Source organism: Triturus cristatus, chromosome 4_2, assembly GCF_964204655.1.
Source record: "Triturus cristatus chromosome 4_2, aTriCri1.1, whole genome shotgun sequence".
Classification (NCBI taxonomy): Eukaryota; Metazoa; Chordata; class Amphibia; order Caudata; family Salamandridae; genus Triturus; species Triturus cristatus.
In genome coordinates this window covers 242,131,638-242,142,125 of record NC_140586.1, presented here as the reverse complement: position 1 = coordinate 242,142,125, position 10,488 = coordinate 242,131,638, and the positions used below count along the sequence as shown (strand labels likewise).

At 57.5% G+C, this 10,488-nt stretch overlaps 1 non-coding gene across 1 annotated transcript in view; it reads right to left on the bottom strand.

Annotated features, from left to right (window-relative positions):
- Positions 1-10,080: 10,080 nt before the first annotated feature.
- LOC146833540 (28S ribosomal RNA) overlaps positions 10,081-10,488 on the bottom strand; it is a 3,734-nt gene continuing 3,326 nt past the window's right edge. The window contains exon 1 of the ribosomal RNA XR_014961034.1: positions 10,081-10,488. This exon is cut by the window's right edge and continues 3,326 nt beyond it. This is a non-coding gene — a ribosomal RNA (28S ribosomal RNA).

Below are 10,488 nucleotides of genomic sequence, written 5' to 3'. Positions count from 1 at the left end.
GGTTTATTAGTCAATTCCCGTATGGCTTTGTAAAGCCATGTAGTTAGATGGCGTCCTGCTCCCATATGTAGGATCGTGTGTAGCACTGGGTGTGGGTGTGGTTACCCGTTACTTAGGTTCTGATGCGGTCGGTAGCTATCTAGGAGTTGGCGGTGAAGCAGGAACTGCCCTGGGGGAAGCCCGTATTCCTCCACCAAACTAAGGAACGGTCTTAGTTGCCCGTCCTCGAAAAGGGACGCCGCCTCCGTTAAGCCACACCCCGTCCATGTGCGAAGCGCGCTATTCGTGTAGTAGTGTTCCCGGTTGGGCCATCCTACCAGAGTGATTAAAGGGGAGTACAACGGGGTCCCCGGGGACATGCGGTGTATCCGCAGCATGCACTTACGTGCGACCAACACCTGTAAGGGGTATGTGGGCTTTGGGTGTGTGCCAGGGAGGAGCAAGCGACGGATCTCCGGAACCGATACCTGTCCTGCGATGGTATGAGTTTCCACAGTGTACCTGTCTGCTGTCCAATGAGACAGCCATTGCAGTTGTGCTGCTAAGAAGTAGGCTTCGAATGATGGGGCTCCCAAGCCACCCTGCGTGGTGGGCAGCTGTAGTTTTGTCAGGACTATTCTGTGCCTGTTGGACCCCCAGATGAGCGCTCTAAGAAGGGAGTCTAGGTCCCGGAAAAAGGTCCTGGGCGGGATTACGGGCAGGTTGGTAAAAAAATACAGCAATCTCGGAACTATGATCATTTTGGCCAACGCTACTCTCCCAATTGGAGCCAATGGGAGGCTCTTCCAAAATCCGATCGTAGCCCTAATGCTCGCCAGTGCCTTGCAATGGTTACCCTCGAACATATCTGTGGAGGAGTGGTAGAGACGAATACCAAGGTACCGGGGGGCCTCCGCGCTCCAAGGCACTCGCTGGGTTCCTATGTGAACCTCCTGCGGAGGTAGTCCCGGATGCAGCGGATAAATTGTGGATTTATCCCAATTTACTCGTAGTCCTGAGGCCACGGTAAATTCCTGCAAAGTTTCCCAGAGGGGTGTCAGATCGTCCGCAATGCCCCGCACATAGATCAGCAGGTCATCCGCGTATAAGGAAACACTATGCACCGTGCCTGCTATCGGGATGCCCCAGCTCTCTCCTTCCCGCCGGAGTCGTATGGCTAGAGGCTCCACCGCCAGGGCAAAAAGCAGAGGGGACAGCGGGCAGCCCTGTCGCGTGCCTCTCTGAACCGCAAACTCCGTCGATATTTATCAGCCTAGGCGCACCCGCGAGGTCAGTCCGGTGTACAGTAAGCGCGTATAGGCTAGGAGGGTGGGCCCTATGCCTACTCGCTGCAGCACCGAGAACAGAAACTGCCATGTGAGGGAATCGAAGGCCTTCTCGAGATCTAAGATGAGACAGGCCGCTCGAGGGTATATCCCCTGTACCTGATCCTGAATGTGGAAGACTCGACGTATGTTCTGGGACGTACATCTGCCGGGTATAAATCCGCACTGATCCGGGTGAACCAGAGAGCGTATGATTTGGACATATCTATCCGCCAAGGTCTTCCCGAAGAGTTTGCAATCGGCTGACAATAGCGATATTGGACGGTAGGAGGCCATTCGCTGTGGGTCCCTATGCGGTTTCAGGAACGTCACGATTACGGATTCTCGCATGGATTTCGGCAGTTCTCCTTTCTTCAACGCCGCCGCAAACACCTCCACTAACCGAGGGACTAGGTGCACTGAAAACGTTGTGTAATATTCTAGGGGGAACCCATCCAGCCCCGGAGCTTTATTTCGGGCCAGGGCACGCAGGGCCCGCGTCACATCCGCCGAAACTAGTATGGTATCTAGGGCCTCTTGCTCTGTCCTCGTGATTGTTGGGAGAGGTAAAGGATCGAGAAAGCGATCCACTACATCCTGCGGGGTAGAGGTGGGGTCGCTATACGTCTCGGCATAGTAGTCGCGGAAGGCCCCCAGAATCTCCGCTTGGGAGTGCACTAACACCCCCCCAGGGTCCAGTATCTCGGTGATGGGTTTGACTTCCGTGTCTTGCCTGGCTAACCACGCCAGTAGAGTGCCCGTCTTGTCCCTCTCTTTATGCATCCGTGTAGCATATGATCGGAAGTTGCACCTTCGCAGATCCGCGGAGGCCGAGTGATAGGCCGTTTTGGCTTCTGCTATACGCCGCGTCTCCTCTTCGGACGCAGCATCCCGTTTGGTGAGGGTCGCCAGGCGGTGTTCCGCGGTGGTGAGGGCCTGTTCCAACACGCGCCTAACACCCGTTATTTGCCTCAGGCACTCTCCCCGGGCCACCACCTTAAACGCATCCCATTCCACCAACCTAGAGGACGCTGTCCCCGAATTGCGTGTGAAATAGTCTTGGATGCTACCCTCCTGATCGTGACGAAAGATCTGGTCCGATAGACAGTCCCGCGGCAAGCGCCACGTGGGGACCGGTGGGTGTGGGGGCCGCCAGTGTAACTGGAGAATGTGAGCATCGTGATCGGATATGATCCTGCCCAGGTAGTCTGTGTGGGCGATCCTGGGTAGGATAGTCGCCGTACATAAGAAGCGGTCAAGGCGGACGCGCAAGTTGTGTGGGATGGAATGAAAGGAATACAAGCGGACCAGGGGGTGGCGCATCCGCCAGGCATCAGTTAGCGACCAGTGTGAAATCCATGCCCGGAATCTAGTGGTTTGCTTATGTGCCGGGGAATGCAGTGGAGGTGGGTGCGATCGGTCAAGGTTCAGGTCAAGTGAGCAATTATAGTCTCCTCCCAGAACCCAGGGTATAGAAGCAAATGGGGCAAGGACCCCTGTGAGATGATCCCAAAACTTGTCTTGGTCAACATTAGGGGCGTAAATGCTACCGAGAAGTACTACCTGTCCGTCTAGAAGACCCTCCAGTAGTGCATATCTACCTTCTTTGTCGACTACTCTCCGAAGCTCCCGGAAGGGAGTTCCCGGTCGCACCCAGACCAGCGCCCCGTGCGCAAACGCAGAGTAGGTTGTGGCACACAGGAGACCCCTCCATTTCAACTGCAGTTTCCCGACCTCTTTTGCAATGAGGTGCGTCTCTTGCAAAAAGACTATCGGGTGTTGTGACGCTTTGCGTAGGAATACACCGCATATCGTTTGCGTGGAGTGTGAAGCCCCCTAACATTCAGGGTGAGGATGGTGACATCAGTGTGTGGCGTGTGATGCGTCATGGTCTGTGTCTGTTCGCCAAGCGCAGGGACTACGCCTATTGAGGTGTGCATAACTCGGTCGCTCCAGGTGGCTAAGGCTGTCTGTGTCCCCCGACGCCGCGTAAGCATATGTGGGAGATGGCTGGATCTGTTTCATTCCATATGAGGGGTGGGAAAAGTGTGCAACTGGGGTATACAACTGAACCAAAGGGGTCGGGGAACATCCCCAATGCCTAGGACCCATCATCAAGGACGGTGCGTCCAAACCTGTTTACCCACTTAAGGGGGAATACAACAATATATGAAGGGGGCGGCGGTGCATGCGTACTGGGCCAGAAACGAATCGGGCCAGTAGTAGGAAAAATGGACGTTGCACCTGCTATAGCAGGCTACGAGATTAGGGCCGGAGTTCAATAGGCGGGGAAGAAAGTACATTTGGCTTAATGGTAGGTACAAGAGTCCCCTTTCATTTCGCATGGGAGCCAGATTGTCCATCTAGAATGAGGTCCGCCGTCTGCGGAGTGACCATGGGGGGTGTCACGGAGTTCTCCCCCGTCCCTGTTCCATCACTGTCATTCTCCTCCTCCGAGGTAAAGATATGCGGTGGCCTATCAATGTCATCCGGTAGAGGAGATGCCTGCAGGTCGATCACCGCTTGCAAGGCCTCCCTCCGTTCTTTCACGATTTGCTCGAGGTCAGGAGAGTCCTGGGTGCGTGCACGTGCTCTGCCACTCACGCCCTCGCGTGGGCGCCGTTGCGACCGCCTGCCGGATCGTGGAGGCTTAGGATGCGGGTCTCTTGCGATCTCCGCCCTAGATTGTCGTGTGCAGTGCTGGTCTGCCCAATCTTGAGCTTCCGTGGCGTTCGTGAAAAACACAGTAGAGTCGGCGTAGACCACCCTGAGACGGGCCGGGAAAAGCAAGGAGTAGTGGATATTGTTCTCGCGCAGACGTCTCTTTACATTCAGAAAGGAGGCACGTTGTTGTTGAACTGCTCGTGCATAGTCGGGGAACACCATAACACGTTGGTTGTCGACCCGCAGGGTGCCCGCCACTCGTGCCGCGCGTAGCACCGCATCTCTGTCGCGGAAGTGGAGGAATTTTGCTAGCAGCGGCCTCGGGGGCGCCCCTGGGGGCGGTCGGCGGGCCGGGACCCTGTGGGCTCGTTCCATAGAGAAGAATGCGGAGCGATCCTTATCCGGGGTGAAGGATTTCACCCAAGTCTCTAAGTATTGCAGGGGGTCTGTGCCTTCGATTCCTTCATGTAGCCCTATTACGCGAATGTTGCAGCGTCGTGAGCGCCCTTCTAAATCGTCCGCCCGCTCCTCCATGATGGTTAGGCGATGCAGCACCTCCTGGAGAGTCTGCTGGTGTTTATCGAGCGTTGGCTGTACGTCTTCCATCTTCTTCTCTCCGTCCTTCACTCTATCCACCAGCTTCCGATGGTCATCCCGGATAAGGCTGATGTCCGTCGCTAGTGTCCCGAGCCGTTCCTCCATGGAGACCCTGGAGTGCTCTATGGCGGCCAGAACCTGGTCCAACTTGACGGATACCGAGGAGTCAGGCAGCGGCTCCGCCGCGCCCACCCACGTCCGGGCTCTGGGCATCTTCTCTGGGGCCGTCTCGGGAACCGCCGTCTGTTGGGTCCCCCGGGGCTTCCCCATGGTTGCGGTCGAGGTACGTCTGCTGGGAGACACGGGCTCCCTCTCCTCCCGAGGAGGCAGGGGGGTCGTCTCGTCGCCGGTTTCGCTCTCACCAATGGTTTGTGTCCCCACCGGGGCTCCTCGTACTCCACCACCGGCCTCCTCAGCTCCGCGTGATCCTCCGCGCCCGTCTGCTGGGGGACGCGGGCTCCCTCTCCTCCCGAGGAGGCAGGGGGGGCGCGTTTCGGCTCTGATCTCGCTCTCACCAAGGATTAGTGCCCCCACCAGGGCTCTTCGTGCTCCGCCACAGGCCTCCGTAGCTCCACGAGATCCTCCGCTATCCTGCCCCTGTCTGTGCTCTATGAGGAGGCCGCCGTCCGTCGATCTCGGGGATCGTTATTCAGAGCATTTGGGAGGCGTCATCCCGTCTCGCGTCTTTTCTCGAAGCGAGCCCCCGCAAGGCACTCCACCGCTCGGTACTTTTCGATAGATCCCCAGGGTGGCCACTCCCATCGGTGATGTTCGAGTTCTGGGTGCCGTCCGGGTTTATGCCGTCCCGCAGGGTGGGGTATCCTGGGTATGATCCGGGAGGAATGGAGGCCGCTCTCCCTCAATCCCGGCGCCCTCCGCTCTCAGTGATGGGCTCCAGGCCTCAATGTGGTGATGTCCCGTCAGGCGCCATCTTAGGGTCAGGCGTCCCGATCCTGCCTCCAGACCCACCAGGGCCCCCCCCGCAGCTCCGCACTCACCGCGGGTGTCGTAGCCTCCAGGCGCCCCCAGGGAAGGCGTCGGTTCTTGTCCGGTGTGCCTCGTCCTCTCAGCTGCGGGGCCGATTGCTGCGTGGGACGTGCTCTGCAGGTGTCATGGCCGCTCTCTCTCTTCGCGCCAGGGCAGGTAAGGGGACGCTCACGCTCACAACCTGTCTCCGGGGCTCCACCATCCCTCAGCGGCATGCAGGTACCGGTCTAGGCTCAGTGGGGGTCACAGGGTAGGTTTGCCGACTGTACCCGCTGTCCAGTGGTCCTCCGGTCACTCGATCGCGGACTTCAGGGTCCGCTCGCCGCCATCTTGCGATCCCAGGTCCCGGTCCGGAGCTATACTGCGCCGCCACTCCGCTTCTCCCCTTCAGCGTTTCACCTCAACGGAGCAGCAGATGCCCGGGACCCTCCGACGCCCAGAGGTGCGTTTTCCGGGGGGATGCAACGTCTGGAAGTGACCACTTGTCCGGCCCGATCGTGGAGCCCCAGCAAGATGCAGCCGCCATGGTAGCCGGCTTGGCCACGCCCCTTGAAGCCTTTGTCCATTGTTAACGTGCAAAAATGGCAAAATAATGAACTGATACTATCGCAAAATGAGCCACACCATGCCGAATAATTTGCATTTTCTTTCTGCGTCAGTCATCTCTGCTGCATAACTTGGTCCTCTCTTGCAGCATTATTCCAGCTGCCCCGACCATAGGGATGTGTCCGCATACATGCAACCACATCCACACGCGGTTCACTCAGGATGCCTTGCATCACACCTGGCCTTGAGCCCAGTGCTACGCTGCGGCGGTTCCTGTTGTGCGGAGACCTTTCCTCCACACACACGCACACAGGCAAACTTGAGTTGGAAAGTGGCGGTAGTCGCAGGAGCCGGGCTGCCCGCTCTTCCTCTGCTGTGCTCGCTGCTAGATGTCAGCTGCTGATAAGCGGCGGGCCCAGATCCCCATTCTGATAAAGATTGCCAAGCCCGATAGGTGCTGCTTATCTCTCCCCAGCAGGCCAGCGCTGGATTCCCTTACAATAACCAACACTGCTGATGACAACGCACAGGCCTCCCAAAATCTGTCCCACCGCTAATGTGATTAATGCTGGCGCTTTTTTAAAATTTCGTGATGGCATGGATGGTGGGGTCAGGGCAGGGAAGGGCTGCTTACATTTGCACTTTTTTGCACACGCAAGCACTCAGAACAAGCGTGGCCGTGCGTGCCAGGTCGGCGGCGAAAGTGAAAGCGCTGCGTTTAGAGCAAAAGTGCACCAGGGCCAGCGCGACCGCCATCTGTTTCCAATTAACGCGACCGCGAGATGCGGGCGGGCGCGATAATTGGAAACAGATGGTGCCACTGCTTACTCCCGAGACACATAGGCTATGGGAGGGAACATTTAAAGATAAGGCGGGACATACCCGTGCCTTTGGCCATTTGCAAGCTTTCTTTTGTGGAAGCCTTACGCAAATGGCCAATCAAATGCGTGGCCGGGAAAAAAAAACATGAGGAAAAGATGTGTGAGATGGAAGTCCTTACTATAAGCCTCGCAGAGCAGCGCATGCGCGCTGGCTCAGGCGACCTAATAAAACGATTATAGTATAGTGTTTTATTTTTCATCTTCTGGCTCTGAATCAAGTGGGGCAACACTTCTCCGCCACTGGGGAGGAGCCACTCTTGGTTAGGACTGTAGTGGCTATGGCAGGTCAAGGTTGCGGTGCATTGACAGAGCACAATGTGATTAACAGTCAGGAAAGGCAGGTGTGTGTCAGGATAGAGGTGCAGCTGCAGAACTAGACGCAGGTCTCAGTTTTGTAAGCTTAAGAAATTGTGTCAGAATTGAGGTACGTCCCAGGCCAGCACTAGGCATGAGCCGTGTGGGCAGCTGCCCAGGGCCCTGCGCTTAGCTCAACACCATGGACAGCTCCACCACACTCGCTATCTTTGGGTGGATGAAAGGGGTGGGGAAATAATAGTAAAATGTCAATCCCTATGTGCGTTACATGCAGCAACAATGCATGCTTATGCTCTGCAACCTAAGGCCCCACAAGAGAAATAGTTCTTGAGGCGAAGCTTATATACACACAATACTCGTCGTGTTTTAGGGTGATTGAAATGAGAAACTTCCATTCAGCTGACACAGTCATAGGTTCGGTCTGGACTGTTTCCATGAGGCACAGGGTCAAGACCGATTTGCATATGGCCAGGTCTAAACTGGGGTGACATGGTGAGCAAAAGAATGATGGATTTAACCCAGATCTCTTGACTGTGGGTGAATATTTTGATTTGTTCTGCATTCCGTCCATCAATTGTGTGTCTTTTGCTTTCTCGCCCCAAGTGTGCCGGGTATGCCTAGACGTGGGTCCTGGGCTCACTGTGCCACTGGATTCAAGCTATGCTGACTGATGAGGGGTAAATCCCCGAAAACAGCCGTAGGATGCTAGTTTCCAGTCCAGGGAGGACCTGGCTTGGCAGTTCGGCCAGGACTGTTCCCATGAGGCACAGGGTCAAGACTGATTTGCATAGACTCAATAGCTAAGGATTTTCTGTTCGAGACTAATGCACAGAGGGGCACCATACTTAACATTACTCAAAGTTATGACTCGTCATTCGAACAAAATTTTAAAAGATCCAGTCAAAGCAAGGATAATTACTCCATGCATTGACAAAGTATAAGGTAGCACCATCAGACCCGATTTCTTTAATTAAAGGTCAACTAACTCTGGAGTCTTTAGTGGTGTCAAACGCAAGCAAAAGAGCTCACTCCAAAACAACTGGAGATGCACCACCTCCAGAAAAAGTCCGCTCATACATGCCTCTGGTAAAAGAGTTGCAACACAAGCAGCTAATCATTAGTGTATAGCCAATAGCCAGGCTTTGTTAGGAGATATGACAGGGCCCATTGCGACGAAATGAAGGGGCTTCTCCAACACCTTCCAGAGGAGCACAGAAAAAAGGGGCAAGAAATGGTAAATGAAGGTAAACTTATTACTATCAATTCTATTAAATGTGCACCGGAGTGGCGTGCTACTCACTGAAAAAGCGCATCAACAACCCGTCAGGGAGAACAAGCGCTATAAATATATATATATATATATATATATATATATATCTATTTACAAACCTCTTTCCCTCTGCTACCCTTCTCAGTCCAAATAACTGACTAACGAGCCCCGGGCCAGGTCCCAGCTTCCGAACCCCTGCCAGGCCGGGGAGAGCCTCCCCGGGCCCCGGTGGACACCCTTCCCCAGCACCCGGACCCTCGGCTGGCTTGCAGGACGGGAGGCTCATGCAACCCGGGGCCCTCCGGACAGAGCACAAGCCCCGGGCCCGGTCCCTGCTTCCGAGCCCTAGCCAGGCCGGGGAGAGCCTCCCCGGGCCCCGGAGGACACCCTTCCCCAGCGCCCGGACCTTCGGCTGGCTTGCAGGATGGGGGGCTCCCGCACCATAGGACACTGGGACGGAGCACAAGCCCCGGGCACGGGCCCAGATTCCGAACCCTAGCGAGGCCGGGGAGAGCCTCCCCGGGCTCCGGTGGACACCCTTCCCCAGCGCCCGGACCTTCGGCTGGCTTGCAGGACCTCTGGGACAGAGCACAAGCCCCGGGCCCAGGCCCAGCTTCCGAACCCTAGCCAGGCTGGGCAGAGCCTCCCCAGGACCCGGTGGAACCCCTGTCCCCAGCGCCCGGACCCTCGGCTGGCTTGCAGGACGGGGGGCTCCCGCACCCTGGGACAGTGGGACGGAGCACAAGCCCCGGGCCCAGCTTCCAAACCCTAGCCAGGCCGGGGAGAGCCTCCCCGGGCCCCGGTGGACCCCCGGTCCCCAGAACCCGGACCCTCGGCTGGAACCAAGGAGGGTTAAGCCCAGGCCACGTCCTCTCCCCGACGGCCTGCCCTGGAAGCCCATTTTTCTCGACTATTAAGCCCCCACGTAGTGGGGGCTTACAGAAGTTTGGGGACGGACAAAAGTTGGAGTTAGCCAGGCCGCCAGCTCGCAGGGTCATCTGGTCACCCGGCCCACAGAGCCATCTGGTCACCCGGCCCGCAGGGCCATCTGGTCGCCCGGCCCGCAGGGCTATCTGGTCGTGCAGCCAGGGCACCAGATGACCCGGGATGACCCAGCGCCCGGATGGCCTGGGAGGGTGCCGTACCTAGTCGCCCTTGCAGTTCAGCGAGGGTGGCCAGGCGCTCCGAGGCAGCCGCTCGGGAGGCTCCTTCCCCCGGGGCTGCCGCTGCTCGCCTCTCTGCTCGACTTGCCCGGGAGCAGCCGGAAGGGGAGGCCCGGCCGGCCTAGGCCATCTGGTCACCCTGCCGACCCACAAGGGATGGTGGCCCCTATTCCCGCACCCCGGTGGGGCAGGGATGGGAGGGGGAGGCCCCCGTGCTGGAGGGCACGTGGTGGAGGCAGCCTCCCGCAGGCCCGCGTTACCCCCTCCGCGTCCTTCCCGCTGGCCCGGCGGCAGAGGGACCCACCCCTGGGTGTGGTGGTGGAGGGCGTCCGCGGGCGCCCACGCACGGAGAGACAAAAGCTTGGCTCAGAGGATGACTTTCCATAGATCGCAGCGAGGTAGCTGCTCTTCTACTTACGAAACCCTGACCCAGAATCAGGTCGTCTACGAATGATTTAGTACCGGGTGCCCCACGAATATGCAGTGCACTAAGGGCGATGGAGGCGGCCCCCTTCCGTCCGCGCTCCGGTCCCCAAGCGAGCAGCTCTGCGCACCGGCCCCCCGAAAGAGGCCGGCTATCCCAGGCCAACCGAGGCTCCACGGCACTGCCGTATCGTTACGGTTTAGGGGGGATTCTGACTTAGAGGCGTTCAGTCATAATCCCACAGATGGTAGCTTCGCCCCATTGGCTCCTCAGCCAAGCACATACACCAAATGTCTGAACCTGCGGTTCCTCTCGTACTGAGCAGGATTACTATTGC